This window comes from Urocitellus parryii, chromosome 11 (genome assembly GCF_045843805.1).
Source record: "Urocitellus parryii isolate mUroPar1 chromosome 11, mUroPar1.hap1, whole genome shotgun sequence".
NCBI classification, from domain to species: Eukaryota; Metazoa; Chordata; class Mammalia; order Rodentia; family Sciuridae; genus Urocitellus; species Urocitellus parryii.
In genome coordinates, this window is record NC_135541.1 from 82,921,842 (window position 1) to 82,941,726 (window position 19,885).

Consider the following 19,885-nt stretch of genomic DNA (forward strand, 5'->3'; position numbering starts at 1 on the left):
AGGTGGAGCTCATATATCCCAGCAGCCAGGTTACAGGCAACTAGCACCTCCAGTTGAGAGACACCTCCCACCTGGGAATGGTGATAATTCGGATACTGCCTTAGCCAGGGTAGAGCAGACACACAGGAGATGCCTAATGCAGTAAAAGTTTTTTCTCGCACCAAAATATTTACTGCAGATGTGGACAGTTGCTCTCCATGTTCTTAGAATCTAGGATGCTTCAACTTTGTAGATACAATGTTACACCAGGGACTCTTCCGTGACTTTTGTGGCAGGGAAGAGACAGTCTAGAGAGTGCTCACAGCTTGTGATGGTGTCATCCTGGAAGTAACACATTACTTCCTCTCAGGTATAATTGGCTAGAATTAGTCACATGGTCCTATCTACATGTGGACCTAGAAATGTAAGCTTCCATATTTGGAAGTAAAGGAGTCACAAAAAAGGAAGCAAGAATGTGAAGAGAGAGCCTACAGAATGGGGGGAAAATCTTTGCTACCTGCACCTCAGATAGAGCAGTAATCTCCAGGATATATAAAGAACTCAAGAAACTTAACAGCAGCTGGATGTGGTGCTGCACGTCTATAATCCCAGCAGTTTGGGAGGCTGAGACAGGAGAATTGTGACTTCAAAGCCAGCCTCAGCAATTGTGAGGTGCTTAGCAACTCAGTGAGACCCTGTCTCTAAATAAAATACAAAATATTGGTGGGGATGTGGCTTAGTGGTCGAGTGCCCTGAGTTCAATCCCGGTACCAAAAAATAAACAAAAATAAAAAACAAACTAACACCAAAACCAAATAAATAACCCAATCAATAAATGGGCAAAGGAACTGAATGTACACATCACAAAAGAAATACAATTGGTTAATAAATATATGAAAAAAATGTTCAAATCTATATCAATTAGAGAAATGCAAATTAAAACTACACTGAGGTGCAGTTTGGTTTAGTGAAAATGTGAACCCTAGCAAGTATCAAAGTAATCTCACTCCAGTCAGAATGCCAATTATCAAGAATACAAATAACAGTAAATGTTGGTGAAGATGTGGGTGAAAATGTACCCTCATACATTGCTGATGGGACTACAAATTGGTGCAAGTACTAAGGAAAGCAGTAGGGAGATTCCTTAGAAAACATTGAATGAAACCACCATTTGACCTAGTTATCCCACTTCTCGGCACATTCCCAAGAAACTTAAAATCAGTGTACTATAGTGATACAGCCACATCAATGTTTACAACAGCTCTATTCACCATAGCTAAACTAATGAACCAAATTATGTTTCTTTCAAAAATGGATAAAGAAAATGTGGTATACATACATAATGGACTATTACTCAGCCAAATAGAAGAATGAAATTATAGCATTTGCCAATAAATGCATGGAACTGTAGACAATCATGCTAAGTGAAACAAGTCAATCCCCAAAAATCAAAAGCCAAGTGTACTGATATGCAAATGCTAACACACAAAAGGAGAGGCATGAAGGGAAAATAGAAGTTCTTTGAATTAGACAAAGGGGAATGAAGGGAAGAGAGAGGCAATGAGAATAGGAAAGACAGTGAAATGAATCAGACATAACTTTCCTATGTTCATATATGAATATACAACCAGTGTAACACCACATCTTACACAACCACAAGAATAGGAAGTTATACTCCATGCATATATGATATGTCAAAACACACTCTACTGTCATGTATAACTAAAAAGAACAAATAAAAAAAATTTAAAAAGAAGTGAAATAGGACCAGACTAGTTATGTTCATCATAACTGATGTGACTTTGGACTCACTTTTCTGGGGATTTCTACTCCTTCATCCCTTCTAAGGACCTCAGAAGCACTGAAATGCCAAATGAAATTCCTTTGTGTTTTGAAATATCTAGAGTGGTTGTGGATTCCTACAGTAAATGCTGGCTGAATCAAGTGTGTACTGGTAGCTTTGTATAATTTTACCACTACCTGACCTTAAAATCTCTGCCTCCTAAGGCTGTCCTGTATGAACTGCATATTCCAAGCTCCTTTGCCTTCTGGCTTTGGTTGGGTGGGATCATGGGAAAATCCAGCAGAAAATGAGAAAATAAGAATTGAGACAGATCAGGATATCTCTCTCTGCCTCCTTAACTCCCCATTAAACTGTGAGTTCTTGATCCTGCCTCCAACTCTGTAGGCTCCTTTCATTAAACTTCCCTCTTGAGTACACTTTGAGTATGATGTCTGTTTTGAACCTGATTCATAGCAGGTATTTAATAAGCAAAAATTTTCAACTATAAGTCTAAAAAAGAGTAACAGACCATCTCCCATCTCCCAATTTTACTACAGCTGGAGGTCTTTCTAAGATGCCCTTCTTCTGCCTTAAAACATCAGTGGCTCCCAAGTATAACCATCACCACACCCCCACTGTAAGCTGCAGCCAGACAGAAGTAATTTCAGCTCCCTCTGCAACGTGTTCTCTTCCTCTGAGCCTCTGCACATGCAGCCTAGGCTGGAAACTGCTCACCAACCCCACTTTCATCTAAAAGTCACTTACCCTCAGAAGCTTCCCTGAGATGGTAGAATACTTGTTGAGGGCCACAGCCCAGTCAGGATGACTGCATGGTATTTTGCCAGAAGGGAGTGTTTGAAAGGTGATGCCAGGGAGCTGTTGAGATGATGGTGGTTATGTTAAGCTGTGTATTCAACTGTATCTTAGACCTTTACTGTCAGGCAATAGGGCGGGCGACTCTTGTTGCCTTAGGCGTGTCCTCTACTTTGGAGTTCCCATAGAGTTCTGGAGAGTGAGTGTGCTCAGCCCGGTGGAGTAGGAGAGAGTCCCCGGGGAGGGTGCATGGAGTGCAGGTGGAGTTTGGGCAATAAAGTTTCCTGTTTGAACATACAAGTGCTTTGTGGCAGCTCGGTTATTTGTGCCCAGCCAGACTGCAGCAAATACTCTCCCTCTGCAGTCTTTATGTACCATAATACAGAGAGAGTATTCACTGTTACATTGTACTACGACTGCCTACTTACCTGTGTCCTCCAAAACTGTAAGATCTAGAACAAGGAAAGAGTCCTAGGACAGGAAATGAGTCTTTCCCTCTCCCTGTGCGTCTCTGTCTCTTTCTGTTGCCCATTGATCTGTTGCTTTTCTCTTTTCTTCCATTCATTTGTATTTAGATTCCAGCATAATAGCCTGGCACACAGTAGGTCTTAGTAACTACAAATGTTGAATGGTTAAAACTCTCTCTTGGCTTCCAGGTCATCTCTCTTTCTTGATTTTTCTCTTTCTCTGGCTTTCCTCTTTCTTTGTTCTTGGAAGTCTTCACAATCAACTCCTCCTCTGTCTACCTATTAACTATTCTTCAGAGCAGCTCATTCTTATCTGCCTTTTGGACTTCAGCCATCAGTAAATACCACAATCCCCCAAAGCATATTTTCAATCTTAACCTTTCACATGAGCTAAGGCTGGCCCTCTCTCCCTTCAAGCAGTTCAGATAAAGTCTCATTATTTCTCCATTCCCAACCTGGCCTCCTCCTGCTTCCAGTACTCAGTCCACTCAGTTGTCCAAGTGACAAACTTCAAAGTCCCCCATTGTTTTTCCCCCTTTGTCCTGCTGGGCAACATGTTTCATCCATTTTCACAATTTACACTCTGTTTCTGAGTCTTTATTTTTCCTAATTCTTTTACCAAGAACACTTTGCACCCACTTTAACTCAAACACTTTGCATTCTTTGAAATTCAGAAAACTGGTCAATTTCAATTCATTGCTTCTTCCTCCAAGTTCTACTGAAGTGATTTCTGTTTTTGTCTGCTGTGGGATTTGTTTGTTTGTTTGTTTTTGCAGTTCAGGGATTTGAACCCAGGACCTTGCACACATGCTAGTTAAGCACTCTACCACTGTGCTATAGATCCCCCACGCTTGTTAAAATTTTGGGCCAGGGTCTCAGTTTCCCAGTCTGGCCTCCCACTTGTGATCCTCCTGCCTCAGCCTCAGAAGCAGCTGGGCTTGATGGGTAGCTGAGCCGAGTAGATGGCTAGGGCACCTGGCTTGATGCCATGACTTTTAATGTTGGATCTAAACATGTCTCCATCAGTAGAAGATAAAATTATTAGGTTGTGTTTTTTTTTTTTTTTTTTTTAGTCATTGGGACTAGCTTGTGATTGATATTTTATGCAATTAATATATTTTATATGAATGAATGAATAAATGAATTAACTGGGAAAGAGAATCTTTTCAATTACACCCTTTCAGAGGTTATTGCAAGAAAATCTTTGAGATTAAAGGATAATAGTCTCAGTTGAAAAACCTGAACTTCATGTGACCAAGTCAATATACACTTTAACAAGATATTGTATGTGCTTATACAGGACAGTTAATTGCTATGCACGTAGCAAGATTTTTTTTTTAAGCTTACACTGCAGAATTTGATTTTAAACATTTTCAATTCCGAGTATGGGCAAGTTTTAAAAGGGAAGGTGTGATTTTAACTCCTTCTATGCTCTTTTTTACCCTGGGTGACAGGCATTAGATAAAAGAAAAAAAAAAAAAAAAAGCCTGTATCAGTACAGGGCTGGGCACTTGGTAGGCCCTCAACACATTTTAATCCCTTTCTGTTTTCCTCTTCTTTATTTCATATTTGAAGGTTTGTGAATGTTGATTATTTAAGAGAAGTTTTAGTTTTTGGATTTCAATTTGACTAAAACAACGTCATATTCTGACAGTCCCTATTAATTCTGAAACCCAAGGGAAAGAAATCGCTGGAAGGGGAGGGGGAGAAAAGAGGTGGCGCAAAAACTGAAAGCAAAGGCGCCCAGGAAGCCATAGAAGGCAGCTTTTTTGGCTGCCTTTGTCTTTTTTAAGCCCAAAGAGGCGTGATGCGCTAACTGCAGTCAAGGTTAGTTTCCCCCAGGAGGCGCCCGCCTGCCCAGAATCTCCCCGCCCTCCAGGTGCCTCCTGCTTCCGCCCTGCAGTGCGCTGCAGATCGCGGCCGCTGGGGGCGCCAGGGGCCGAGTTTCTGAGGTGGAGACAGCGACCTTACTCCGAGCTTCGTCTCTCAAAGCTCTCAGAAGGGTGGCCACAGTGGCGAGGTGCGCACCAAAGGGCGCCCTTTCCCCGGGCAAGCTGCAGCACAACTGCTTGCCAAAGGCGCCTGGGGTCCGTGAAGCAGCCGCCGCCGGGCTCAGGTTCAGGCTGCTGGAGAGGCTGCGGCAGAGATCCTGGCCCCTGCTGTTCAGTGGCGCCCCGGGTCTGGGCAGATCCTGGACTCAGGGGAGCTCAGGCGGCGCCAGGCTGCGCAGCCCACTCGATGGCGCCTGGCTCTCACAAGGATGAAGAAGTTTAAGTTTAAGGTGGACTTCGAGCTCAAGGTACCCTTCATCAGTGGAGTCCTCTTCTTCAAGATGTGGCTGCTGGTCGGCCACAGCTTCACTGCAGGTAAGGCGCCCTCCGTGCCTGGCACGCCTCCAGAGCCCTACCTGTGCAGCCTTGGCTGGTTCATGGACAGCATCCCTTCCCTTAGCCCCTTCATTCCAGGCTGGCAGCCAGCCTTGTGAGCTCCCTGTCCTGCAGGGACCCGTCAAAAACCAGTCAGGAATGTATCCATCACCACAAAGTGCTCCACAAATGGGTTTAATTAGATTGGCCTTGGCTTCTGCATTCCTCGCTCCAAATGGTTCCTGGTGACAGCTCTTTCCTCCCAATTCTCTAGGAATGGGAGCAATGGCCAAAGGGAGAGAGAGGATGCTTCTTGTTTCCTCTAAGACATTTCCATATTTGTAAAATACAAGGTGTAATTGGAGCTGTTGTTAAAAATAAAAAGGATCCCAGCTTCTCTGAGTTCTAAGAACGACCCCTGTGAACAGCCTGTGCTTGGTGTCACTCTTCTTTTTGGTGGGCTAAGAGGGGTTTTGTGCACCCAGATTGAGGCTGAGGTAGGCCAGGTTGGCCTTAATTTAAGGCAAGTGTTCCTAGCAGATGAGGCAACAGTCCATGAGACTGTAGATTGCTTCTCCAGCTCCAAGCTAATGCTCATCTAAATACCTGTCTTAAAGTGACCACAGTGAGTCTCAATGTGGGGGACTTAGAACCAGGAGGGGATCCCAAACTCTGTGCTCATTTTGAAATGAGCCTCTCCCTGTGCGCCCTGTGCACTCTCTGGGAGAGACATTAATAGGTTCCAGAATGCAGCCAGGTGTGGCAATGTTCCTTGAGTAATTTCAGGGTTATTCGCAGACTGACAGATTTGCCCTAGGGTGTTTTTCTATTTTCTTGAAAAGAAAAAAAAAAGTTTATCACTGAATTTTTGAGTTCTTGAGGTCAAGGAGAAGGGTTAATGATCTTTGTTTAACCCAAATATATATATAGTGGTCACAGACTTTATTTTTACACTAAAAATATTGTACTTTCTTTTTATCTATCATCCCATTAAAATTGTAAAGGAAATAATGTCAATGGATTGTGGAATTGGATCCAGAAAATTGTCCACTGTGGCAATATTGAAGATTATGGCAGCCTGATAATGTCTGGTTGGGTAAACCAAAGGACGTTTTAAGCACTATTGATTCTCAAAATTAATAAATAGTCCACTGAGGATAATTTTAAAAATTAAGTTTGGTAACAAATCTGAGGATATTCAGCTAATTAATTATAGAACATAATTTTTAGCACACCTGTAAGAGAATAATGAATGGTACAAATAATATGTGTGTGTGTGTGTGTGTGTGTGTGTGTGTGTGTGTGTGTGTGTATAACCAGCTCCCAAGGTATGGAAAAGCCTATATTAATTCCAAGTGTACTGTAGGTGAAAGTGACAGTCTTGTTTTGCTGCTAGGTTCTACCCCCCTACCTGGAGCAGATAGGTGAGTACTCCTGGCAATGGTGACACCTGGTGGTCAGGACACTTGCTGGCTACCTTTTGAATATAATTCATTAGTTCTTTCTTTTTTCTTTTCTTTTCTTTTCTTTTTTTTTTTTCTTTTTCTTTTTTTTTTTTTTTTTTGTACAGGGTCTTTAACTCAGGAGTACTGGGCCAGTTAGCCACATTCCCAGCTCTATTCTGTATTTTATATTTATACACAGGGTCTGGCTGAGTTCCTTAGGGCCTCACCATTGCTGAGGCTGGCTTTGAACTCACAATCCTCCTAAAATATACTATCATATTTAATTCTCATGGCAAGCCTAGGGATCCACATTTTGTGAATAAATGATTCAAAGTCCCCACAGATGATATGTGTGATGCTGAGATTCTGATACAGGTGTAACATTAAACAGGGTGATGCCAGATAAAAGGAGAAAGTGTGTTCTGTGCTGAAGAGTTTCTAAATAGGCAGCTTCCTAAAGATTTTAAAGTGCAGTGAGTATCATTTGATTTGTCCTCTGCAAGAGTTGGAAAGGAAAAACTATGCTGTGGTAAGCTTCACCCTTTCTCTTCCAGCTAAAATCTGGCTTTAATCAAGGTAAACACTGTTAAGCATATTGCTTGATTTTTTCTTCCTTTTTTTTCCCTTTTAGACTGAGCAGAGAATGAGAAAATTCTGATTCTTGATTTATCCCCCCCTCTTCATCCTCAATTCTTTTTTAATTTATTTTTTTAATTTCTTTTTGTAGTTGTAGATGGACAGAATGCCTTTGTTTATTTTTATGTGGTGCTAAGGATTGAACCCAGTGCCTCACACAGGCTAGGTAAGTGCTCTGCCACTGAGTTACAGCCCCACCCCTTCTCCTCATTTCTTATCATTACAAAATTTGTATTTATGAAAAAAAAAAAAGAATAGTGCTTGGTACAGCCAAAAAACAAATAAACATAATTTGAGGGAAATGTTTCAAAATAAGAAGTATATGCCTTTGAAGTTAGGTAGAGAGAGTTAGCATAAAGCTAAGAACAAGAGTTTGCAATGAGGTAGGTTTAAGCCTAATCCCAGTTCCACTATGGTAGATCTGGTTGTGGTTACATAGGCTCTCAAAGTTAAAAAACTGTAAAATTAAAACAGTCACTGGCACTTGAGGAGATTTTGAGGATTTAGTAAGCTGATGTACCTAAAATGTGCCCAAAAGTGCTTTGGCATCTAGTTGGCACTTATTAAAAAATGTCTGCTTGCTTTAGATGTCATAGTTAATTTCTTTTTCCTGACAAGTACAAAAATGTTGATTTAAGAAACATTCCTCATTTTACAAGGGAAAAAAGAAATCCTGAAATACCAGTGGTAAGTAAATTATTTCAAAATTGCATAACTCTTACCTAGTGGATGCCAGTCTAGGAATGCAACTTTGAGTAAATGCTAGGTTTTAATTTCTAAAAATCGATTTGTGGGACCCTTTTAAATCAGAAACATTAAACACTGTAACATTTCTCCAATAAATATGTGAAATCAATAATATGTAAAAGATTTAATAAAGCACACTAAAGACTGCTGTCTTTATAAAGGTTTACCAGGTTGTTCTTTGCTAGTGTCTGGGAACCTGAGTGGTAAATAGTTCTATACCTGATATAAAACTTCATCTAAATGATACAAGCAGCTCAATGTGCCTAGACTGCACAAAGTGTGATTCTTGATAAACACCTTCTGAGAGTCATGCATTTGGGTCCAAATTAAGCAAAGGGTGCTAAAGTAACCAACCTAATAAAAACCTTCAGCACTGAGTCTCTAATGAGTTTTCCTAGTAGACAACACATGCCACAATTTGATGCTAAAGAAATCGTGCCTGAGTCTGCTTAGTATCCTGTTGCTGTAATAAATCATAGACATAAAACAACTATATACTGAGTCCTGTGAGTTCTCCTGAGGAATCTCTAAACCCAGAGATGGTCTTGGGAACCCCCCTACATGAACTAGTGTGAAATAATATTTGTTTGTTAGAGAAAAGTCTTGGAGATATATAGAAAATTCTCTGTCTCTTACACACACATACACACACACCACACACTTGGCTTTGTATAAAACCTAAACATGCAGATACTTCATTTTTCACCAAATATTAATTGTGAATTTACCAGTTTCTAGCTGTTAGGAATCATGAGAAGTACAACAAATAAAGTTTCCACAAAAAATTACCTCAAGTTAATAAAAATAATTATAATTATTTGTCAGTAGGAGACAGTATGACTTGCTGCCCTGTCCATGGGTCAGACAATATATAAGGGTTGTTGAAATTATAAAGGAAAAGAGTTCATTTACAGCTGTACTAGTTACTCAAAATTGTATTTGCATTTCAGTTGAGCATGCTGGGAGGATGGATTTTTATTGACAAGAAAGTGAAGTGGGAGGATAGTTTGAGCAAGACACTCATAGAATTGGTTCTACATCATCCTGATTCCACAGAGTTCATGTGGAGAAAAAGCAGAAGATTATAAAAAGCTTTTGAATGCCATTTTAGTTTGCTTTCCACTGCTCATAGGATAAAATTCAAGCTAGGATTCTTGAACTGAGTTGTAGTATGATTAAAGTGATATTTTTGCTTCCTGGCAGGATGACGCTTTTGAATTTAAGTGATAATAGATGTGATGAGGAGAAAAATTAGGAGCCTATTAAAATAATGCAGGCAGAAGCTAATGAGATGCTGAACTCAAGTTTCTCATATGAGTGACTGATAAATGAAAATGCTGTGATAGAGCCCTTGATGCCAGGAGAGAAATAAGGAAGTCCAGACAATTGTATATGGTGGTAGAAGATATGAAGACTTAAGTTGATTACATGATAACATGATACATTGGGGGTGACAGTGAGTCTGATAAGCAGTCGAAGTCACATTTATTGTGATACATGTGTTTCTTAAATTCTAGTCTATGGGAGCCATACAAACCTGCTTATTTCTCATTTAGGTCTTCCTTATACTGTTTTGGCCTTTTAGTGATTGTTAGTGAAAATTAATTTTAGAAGGATCCAGTTTCTTAAGGGAATGTTTGCTCAGTGAAGAGGTTAAAAAGAAATAAGACTAGAAGGTATTTATTTGTAATGAATGATGTTGTTATTATGATTTTGGTACTGGGAATTTAACCCAGGGGTGATTAACCACTGAGCCTCATCCTCAGCCATTTTTATGTTTTATTTTGAGACAGGGTCTTTTTAAGTTGCTTAGAGCCTCACTAAATGCTGAGTCTGACTTTGGACTCGGGATCCTCCTGCCATAACCTGCCATGCCCCCAGTCATTGGGATTAAAGGGGAGAGCCACCATATCCAACTATAACTGTTATTAAAATGGTCAGGGTAAATGGTTAGATTTTACATAACCACAATTATTATAACACTTGGAAAATACCTTGTACAATTATATTGGTCTATTCAGCTAAGCCAAATTCTTGCATAATAAAATATTTTCAAATATCTCTTAGACAAAATATTATATTTTTTGAATCTTTTTAGAGTTCTTCTTTTGTAAACATTTAAATCACTTTTGAAGTTTTATTAAGACTGTCAGGATAAATTTAATTCTGTTCTGTTTAAATAAAGGAAGAATTTTTTTCTACATATTTTAGGCCAATTTTCCTTATTTCTTCATCTCTATGGGTGGATGGGTGCTAATACCTAAAGTAATTTTTCAGATTTCACATGAGTTTGTGGCAAAAACACATGTGAATTCAGGGAGTGTCCAGGAAGCTATTAAACACGTCTGTGTATTGGATCTTTTACTTTGTAAACAAGCTGAAAAGATTTCTCTTTTTTTTTTTTTGTCAAAGACTGTCTTTATGTTTTCAAGATTTTATTTGTTTTTTTAACTTGTATAACAAATATTTATTATTTTAACTAAATTATTTATTCTAATTTGGAAAACATGATGGCAGAATAGAATTTATTTCCTATTACATAAATAGAGCACGAGTTTTCAAGTCACTGATTGTACACAAAATATTTCACAGTGTTCATGTCTATGTACATGTACTTAGGGTAATGGTTTCTAACTCATTTCCCCATCATTCCTACCCCTGTGCCCCCTCCCTGTTTTCAAGATTTTAATTCACTTCATTGTTTATTTCTTTTTAGTAATTTTCCATACTTCAAAAGTAATATAGACTCATGTGGAAAATTTAGAAATGCAAAAAGAAAAGAACAAAAATTGCATGTAAATGAACAATCCAGAAATAAACACTATTACTGATATTTTGGTGTATGACCTAAAAACCTATATCAATCCCCACGTATACATACATACATAGACATATATGTGTGCCCTCTCCACAATCATCAGCATTTTTAAAAAGAGATAATAATGTAATTAATACATTTTTTGACTTCTATATCATTAAATATTCAATGTTAAAGTGCTTTAAAATTAGCATACTATAGGGATCCATGCATAATAAAGTTTATAGCAGTGCAACGCCAAATACTGGAGTAAAGGAACCAGTCTAGGTGCCCATCAGCAGATGAAAGGATAAAGAAAATGTAATATATATAATGGAATTCTACTCATCCATAAAGCGGGATGAAATCATGGCATTTGTGAAGTAAACAAGACTCAGAAAATCAAGGGCAAATGTTTTCTCTCATATGCTAAAGCTAGAGCAAAATAAGGGGGAATAGGTGGGGGCCCCATGCAAATAGAAGGGAGACCATTGTAGTAGAAGAGGAGGATTGAAGGGAAGGAGGAGGGACTGTAAAAGGGAGGATGCACAATAAATTGACCAAATTTATGATCTGTACATATATGATTGTACCACAATGAATTCCACCTTTATGTGCACCTATAAAACACCAATTTAAAAAAACAATAAATACATAGAAGGAAGATCAGCAGAGCAGAGAAAGGGAATAGAGCCAGGGAAGAGGGGAGGGAAAAAGAAAGTATCTGGGACTGAAATGGAGCAAATCGCATTCCAGTCATGTATGATTGTATCAGAATGAACTCCACTATTATGTATAATTATAATGTGCTAATAAAAATGAAAATGTTTTAAATAGATGCATATCATTCTATTTTGTTAATTTTCATGATTTATTGTACCAACCTTTTTGTAGCAGTCGGGTTCTTGTTGTTATTTTGAGATGCTGGGTATTGGACCTCTACGTCTGGGCCATATCCCCAGCTCTTTTTTTCCTTTGTAATTAATACTTTTTTTAAAATAAATAAACCATCATAAGTATCCACATAGCCCAATTTTGTGCATGATTATTTAGGATTAACACTTAGAAATGGAAATATCTAGTAATGCATGCATGTTTTTAAAACATTTGACATGTACTGCCAGTTCACCCTTTTGCATTAAATTGAGTTTTGATGATGAAAAAAAATAATAAATATCAAATATCAAAAGTAACCAATATTAGAAAATGCTGTTTGACTATATGACAGATAATTGTTTACACCCTTGCTCCAGCAATGGCCCTTCTGGGTATATATCCAAAGGCAATTAAATCCGTATACTGAAGAGAAGTCTGCACTCCCACATTCATTGCAACATTATTCACAATAGCCAAGACACTGAAACAACCTGTCTGTAACATATGAATGGATTTTTAAAATGAGGTATATCCAATGGAATAATATTCAGTCTTTAAAAAGAAATAAATCCTTTCATTTATGACAAAGTGGATGAACCTGGAGGACATTATGCTAAATGAGGTAAGCCAGGCATAGACAGTGCACATGTGTAACATGAAAAAGGCCAACTCGTGGAAGCAGAAAATAGAATGATGGTCTCCAGAGCATAGGGGTGGAAGGTATGGGGAATTTCTAATTTCTGTTAGAATGAATAAGTCCCAGAGATATATTGTATATCATAATTATTAGAGTTAATGTACATTTAGAAATTGCTGAGAGTGGATGATAAATGTTCTGAGAACAAAAAAAAAGTAAATTGGTGAAATTATTAACTTAATTGAACCATTTCACAATGTACACATATATCAAAACATCATTATACACCATGTAATAACACATTATGAAATAAATATATAATTGAGTGCATAATTTTTGGTCAACTATATATTAATATAAATAAAGATGTAAGAAGAACTCTTTATATCCTCACTGGAAATGGAATCATCAATTCACTTTATTATAATAGCTGTGATCTACTAGTAGCTAACACTTATTTTAGCACTATATATATATATATATATATATATATATATATATATATATATATACATATGATGTATAAAAGTACAAATTGTTCATTCATTAAACACCTTCTGAATACCTGGTAGGCACCAGACATTGGGAAGGATGTTAGGAATCTCTAGTAATGATGACATCCATACCGGAAATTAAACAGCAGACTTTTCTCTGGAGCCTTCTATGAGGTAGGCATGGAACAGGAATCCTCCACCTAATTTAGTTCCCATTTTATAATTAAAGAACAAAGAATTAGAGAAAATATCTAATGCAAATGATCAGCTCTACTTGCAAAGCGGTTATCTAAATTATGATCTGTTAGGCTCAAAAACGTGTCCAGCTATGTCACACTGTGCTCATAGAGAAGACAGACGTACTTTCCCCAAAAAACAAAGGTGACAAAGGACAGAGATGTGTGGAGAGTAAGAAGATACCATGGTACATGCTGTCCTCCAGTATTGGTCTGACCCTTCACAGATGTCTAACAGAGAACGTCAGACCAATACTACAAGGTCCATGGATTTTCTCGTGCATATTTTCTCTGTCTCCAATGCTTTCTTTTTGAGTCCCTTCCTTCTGGGACTGTGAAGTTGATTCAGTCAGGCTTCTCTGGCCTGCAGGTCACAGGTGCAGAGGCCATAGGACTCACTGGATTCATGTGGCGTTTGGCTGCCCGGGGGTCGGTGTAGGGCAGAAGAGCGCAAACCTGCTCAGCACACCTCCTAGCTGGCCTGCCAAGCCAGACCAGACTCCCTCATGGTGGGATACTAACAGAATGACAAGGGGTCAGAGAGGGCAGAGTCTGTTTGTTCGGCCAGCAGCACCCCAATGGAATCAGCCACTTGTTTCTGCTGATCTCATTTTTTCATCTCTTCCAAGGCCTGATCAGTTTAGTTTTCTTTAAGTTGTGTTTATATTAGTCACAAGCAGTGGCTGTTGGTGACCAAAGAACCCAGTTAACAGAGGGTATCTACATGCTGGAGCAACCGAGTGCTCCACAGGGGTCACTTCCTTTAATTGTCAGCAAAAGCAGATGTAGTAGGAAGGAAATTATGGACTCTACATGAGAAAGCTGGGCACAGAGATGTCAGGTCAACTTCTCCATGCCACACAGCTAGGCAGTGTTGGAGCTGTGACTCAAACTGGGCTCTGTCAGACCTCAGAGTTCATATCCAGAGCCTTCCTGCAGTCACCACCTCAGTGAAATGTCAGGTGCACACAGTGCTATGGGGCCAGGGAGATTGATATAGTCAACCCAGCTTAGGAGTCAAGAGGGACATTGCCGTCCAGCTGAAATCCATCAGATGCATCCACAGAGAGGGGACAGGTGGGCCTAGCATACTAGGTGACCAAGTTAGGAAGGACATTGCAAGCAGAGAGCCTGTCCAGGAGACCTGGTCTCTTGCTAGTCTTCAAGAGACCAGGAAGACAGATGGCCCAGCACTAGTTGATTCGTGGCTCATCCCCCTTGGAATGAGGTTCCACATTCACCTGGCTTCTGAAGTTTCATCCCGACTCTTGGGGTTCAGGCAAGCAGTCCCTATCTTATCCCCCACCTCTCGGTGACCCGTTTTTGTTCCTGCTTCTTCCTGGGCATCCGATTACCTGCTGTCTGAATCCACCAGCCACCTCTGCCTCAGGGGTCACTGGAACCAGTGCCTGTTTAGGGGGTGTTCATGGAAACCTCACAAGGTCCTTGGGGAGATGGGCTCCAGGCACCCCTATCAGATGCACCATGAACCAACCATGCAGTTAACAGGGCTCTTTCATGGAAGCCAATGGACCATCCCAGACTCACAGAATAAAGGCTTGTTTGAACCCTTTTTGAAAACTCATAGTTTGCTTTCTACACATGCACTGGTGGGGATTTCTCCAGGATTTTGTTCAGTTGATGCCCAGGGTTAAATTTTCAGCTTTGGAATGAACTCAGAGGTGTTGAACTGGCATAGGTTTTGGAGTTAAAATTCAAACAGCTTCACAAAGGATGCTTTCTGGGGAAGAGCAGCTGCTCCCAGAGGCTTTGCTGCCACCTTTCCAGATCCTCCTATGAGCATCTTCTCTCTTTCATGATGGCTTACCTGCCCACCCTTCAGTGGGACATGATGGTGACAGCATGCAGGCTGTCAGCCAGACGACTGGACATGGGGGTCAGAGAGCAAGCACTGGAGTTATTTTGGCGGGCTTTCCTTGAATAGGCACTTGGATTTAGGTGGCCAACACGTTGATCTTAGTTCCTACTGGAGGTCAAAGTCACTACTATGGAGCTGGGAAGAGTCATGTGGATCCCAGGCTTGGTGCTGGGGCCACCTGCTCTGCTCTCTGTGTTCGTCTTACTCTGGTCGACGCCTCAGAGTGGTGTGTCCTTTGTGCGGAACCTGATGGCAAGGTGCAAGGCGGCTGGGTCCGACTTCTTGGGCAGATCATGGTCCAGAACTCATGGTCCAACTGCAGTCAGTTCTGCTGACCAGTGTCATCTATGAACGTTGTTATTCCAAAGTACTCCTTTTGTTTCAGGTTGAAGTGTGAAGCCACAAGGTCCAGCAGCTCTCTTGACAGAACTTTGGGCTGAACCAGCAGCTCCAGCCTTCTGTCATCCAGGAGCTGCACCTGTAGTGCCTGTCCTCTGTCATCTGGTACACATCCGCAGCCCACACAAGTCCTCAGCACCTGATGGCAAGCGCGCACCCGCTCCATCTCCGCAGCATGGACACTGTCAGGTTCCACATGAAGGGGCTGCTGGTGAACAGCAGGTCCTCCACGCAGCACATGAACAACGAGGCCATCCTCTTGGCTCCGCCAGGGTCCCCACCGCCATCCCAACGCCACGTCCAGGGGCAGCAGCGTCAAGCCTGTTGCCTGGCTGGTTTAAAGTGTGCATCCCGGCCTGTTCCAGGTTGGTGGGCTAAGCTCCACCAACTCCTAATATATTTTTAAGTCTTTACGTTAATCCTCAAAATAATCCTATGAGGAAGTACTAATGTTTTCTCATTACTATTGCTATTATTACCATTGTTGTTATTATTACTCTCATTTTCTACCTGAAGAAATAGAAACACAAAGAATTGTAGAAAAGTCAGCTGGTAAGTTCAGAGCCAAGAGGCAGGCTGGCTCCATGGTCCATTTTTAATCATAGACTTTAATGCTGCTTACGTTTTGGGTTGTATGCTTTCTCAGCTTTATGTTTTAGAAAACCAATACATAAATCTATGTAGTATAATTTTTCCTGAATGTTAATTATAGGAAATTGGTTCCAATATGTGATACCACGAAATGGTTAGTAGACCTGGACCATTTATATTTGCCTCAAGATAGTCATATATAAAAGATAAAAAATATAATACTCATGCATATACTCTATTTTTCAAGCTGTGGCTTTCTAGTTCTAAGTCTACAATATTCAGTCTCATTACTAGGTATTCATGCCTTGTAAAACTTTTGCTAATGCCATTTTATGCCACTAAGTTAATATTCACCATTATATCATTAAACTATGCACACAAGGCAGGAGAATCTGAAATTCAAAACAAGTTTGGGCAACTTGGAGAGGACCTAAAATTTTTAAAAAGGCTAGAATGTGGCTCAGTGGTAATATACACTGAATTCAGTTCCTCAGTACAAGAGAATGGGGGAGAGATGAAGGTCTTCAAATGCTGAGAATTGAAAATATATATATATAAACACACACACACACACACACACACACACACACACACACATATATATATATATATATGCTTATATAGTATATAAAATAAAATATACATGTATAGTCTAGCTCATATATATATATATATATATATATATATATATATATATATATATACTATATATGCATATATATGCATGTATATTTTACATTCCTAATTTTACCCAATTCTTACAAGACCCCTTTAACAGAAGTAAAAAAAAAATATTGCTACTCTTCTTGGATTAGCAGATATATCATAACACATTTAAAAAATTTTAATGTTAAGCATACTATCAGAATAAGGGTTTAGAAAAACAAAAATATTCTGAAAAGACCATTTATCCTAGTACATGAGAAATAATTGAAGTGCTAGATAGTTTAGGAACTGTCTCATAGAAAATAAGTAGATCTGGGGCTGGGGTTATGGCTCAGTGGTAGAGCTCTCACCTCGAACATGTAAGGCCCTGAGTTGGATCCTCAGCACCACATACAAATAAAATAAAATAAAGTTCACAAAAAAAAGAAAAAGAAAAGAAGTTTCATCTGACATTAGTGTCACAAGAGCACAAAATGAGGACCAATAGGTGGGAGCTCTAGGGAAGTAGATTTATAATCAACCTAAAGAGCATGTCCCAATGCTTTGTACTGACTGGACATCGAATGGGTATCTTTCAGAGGATGGTGGAATCCTCAGCACCATCTGAATAACTGTTTTGGGAAATGTTGAAGAGTGAATCTTTGGAAATTTTTTTTAAATACTTTTTTAGTTGTAAATGGACACAATATTTTTGTATGCATTTATTTTTATGAGGTGCCAAGGATTAAACCCAGTGCCTCACAAATGTGAGTGGAGTGCTCTACCACTGAGCTACCACCCCATCCCAGAATCTTTGCAAGTTTGCTAAGTATTCTGTTCCCTTCTCTCTGCAGTAGATTAAATACCTGTGGAACTCAGAAGTGATCATATGACTTTCTCTGACCAATGAGATGTGAGCAAAAGTGACATCTGTCATTTCTGGGCAGAAGGTTTAAGAGAAATGATGTAGTTTGCTGTGTCTCTTTTCCTTTACTACAAACAGCTGTCCATGTGTGGTCAACCTGGACAATAAATGAATATGGTATGGTTCAGAGCCTCAAGTGACCTCCACTAGACATTAACATGAACAGAAACAAACCCTTGGATGTTTTTTGAACCATCAAAATTTCAGGGTTGCATATTAACTGAAGCATAATGGACCCTATCCTGACTGATACAGACTCTTCTTTATTTAGGTGACCCCTAAAACCAATCCTATACATGAAGTTTTTAGGATGTGATATCATCTGCAGTATTTTTTAGTTGTTTACTTCCTGTATTTCTTCCTTATAGTTGAGTTGTAATTATCAAGGGTTATAGAGTCAAGAAAAAAAATCATGTATTGTTGGGTTGTAACTCAGTAGTAAAATGCTTGTCTCATAAGAATGAAGGCCTGGGTTTTATCCCCAGTTACACCCCCCTACACATACACAACATACAAGAATCATGAATTGTCAAAGTTACCCTTGAAAATAATGAGAAACACCCACAAAACCAAAACAATAAATGCAGTAGTATATGCATATCTCTGTCAGTATTATACATAAATTTACAATGAAGTTGTTTGATTATTTTTTAAGGATAATGTTGCATGACAATACATATCTTTAAATTCTAGAATTATACCTGTGTAGCAAGATGTGCATGTTTTAATATTACCAGAAAACTAAGGACAAAGTAACTGAAGAAATTGAAATTGGTGTCTCCCATTTCATGCTGACTGGGGGCTTTTGCTCTCTGAGTGGAGTGGTGATGGAGACCCTGTGCTCTTTTTCCCCACTATGACTCTACGTGTTATGTTCTCTAAGTTACATGTGCCATGCCATGGTGCAATTGTGTGGCACTTCTTTCCTTCCTTATAGTTTGAGTATTAAGGGCTGGGGTTGTGGCTCAGTGTTAGAGCTCTTGCCTAGCACATGTGAGGCCTTGAGTTCATTCCTCAGGACCACATAAAATAAATAAAGATACTGTGTCCATCTACAACTAAAAAATAAATATTTCAAAAAAAATTTTGAGTATTAAAAAGCGAGCTTAGGTCCTGAACCAAAATTTCAGGTGATCACAGATTAGAGGAGACCGACAAATTTGGACTATATGTTCTTGTGTCATAACTCATTTATTTTAAAAAAGTAAGAAGAAGCTTAAACTAAATAGAAGTTTATTTCTCTCTTATATAAAGTACAAACTGGCATGGTAGTTCTGCCTTGTCAAGTTGTCAGGGGCCTGGTCTCTTTTTATCTTGTTTTCAGGGTATGGTGCTCATCCACAGGGATTAACTTGGCTCACCCTACATCCGAATTCTAGCCCCAACCTTTGGGAATGAGGAAAGGGGATGACTAGGTCCCTTTTGCTCACAGTCCATTGACCAGAATATAAGCAGAATGTCACATTCAATTGTCCCGAAGGATAAAAAATGTAATCATTGCTGGGTTCCATATACCTAGAAAACAATTCTAATTATAATAAATGGAGGGGACAGCAGCTATCAGGAGACAATTAGCTTCTGTATACCTCTGTTTTAGAGATAAGAAAGTTGATCCTCAGAAAATAATTTGTTCAAGGTCTCAAATAACTAAGATATTTGAAAAGCTGTCCAAAAAAGAGAAGTTAGAGTTATGCTGAGTACATCAGAAGTCAGAACCAGAATTGGTAGGGAGATGTTAAAGGAGGCATGTTTCTATACAGTTAATATTAGAACAAATAATTTTCAACATTTAGAAGAGTACAATAATGAAGAGCCTACCTCAGTGCTATTTCCAATTGAATGGCCTTGTCCATTTGTCAGGGATGTCATTCGTAGCTAGGCACCATGCCTGTAATCCCAGCACCTTGTTTGAGGTGGGAGGATTGCAATTTTGAAGCCAGCCTCAGCAACTCAGGCTCTCAGCAACTTAGTAAGACCCTATCTTAAAATGGAGAGAGATTAATAGATAGATAGATAGATAGATAGATAGATAGATAGATAGATATACCATTCTTCATTAGGAAGATGGGTCACTTGGGTGATTCTTAAATCTTTTCTAATTGCAAGTGTCTATGATTGAGCATTCAGTTTTGTCTCCTAATATGAGTGTTCCTAAACCTTTCTTTTTTAG

The 19,885-nt window shown here is 39.3% G+C and overlaps 1 pseudogene; it reads left to right on the forward strand.

Moving 5' to 3' along the window:
* The first annotated feature begins 15,729 nt into the window (after nucleotides 1-15,729).
* Nucleotides 15,730-19,885, forward strand: part of LOC144249315 (rho GTPase-activating protein 29-like) — a 573,679-nt pseudogene continuing 569,523 nt past the window's right edge.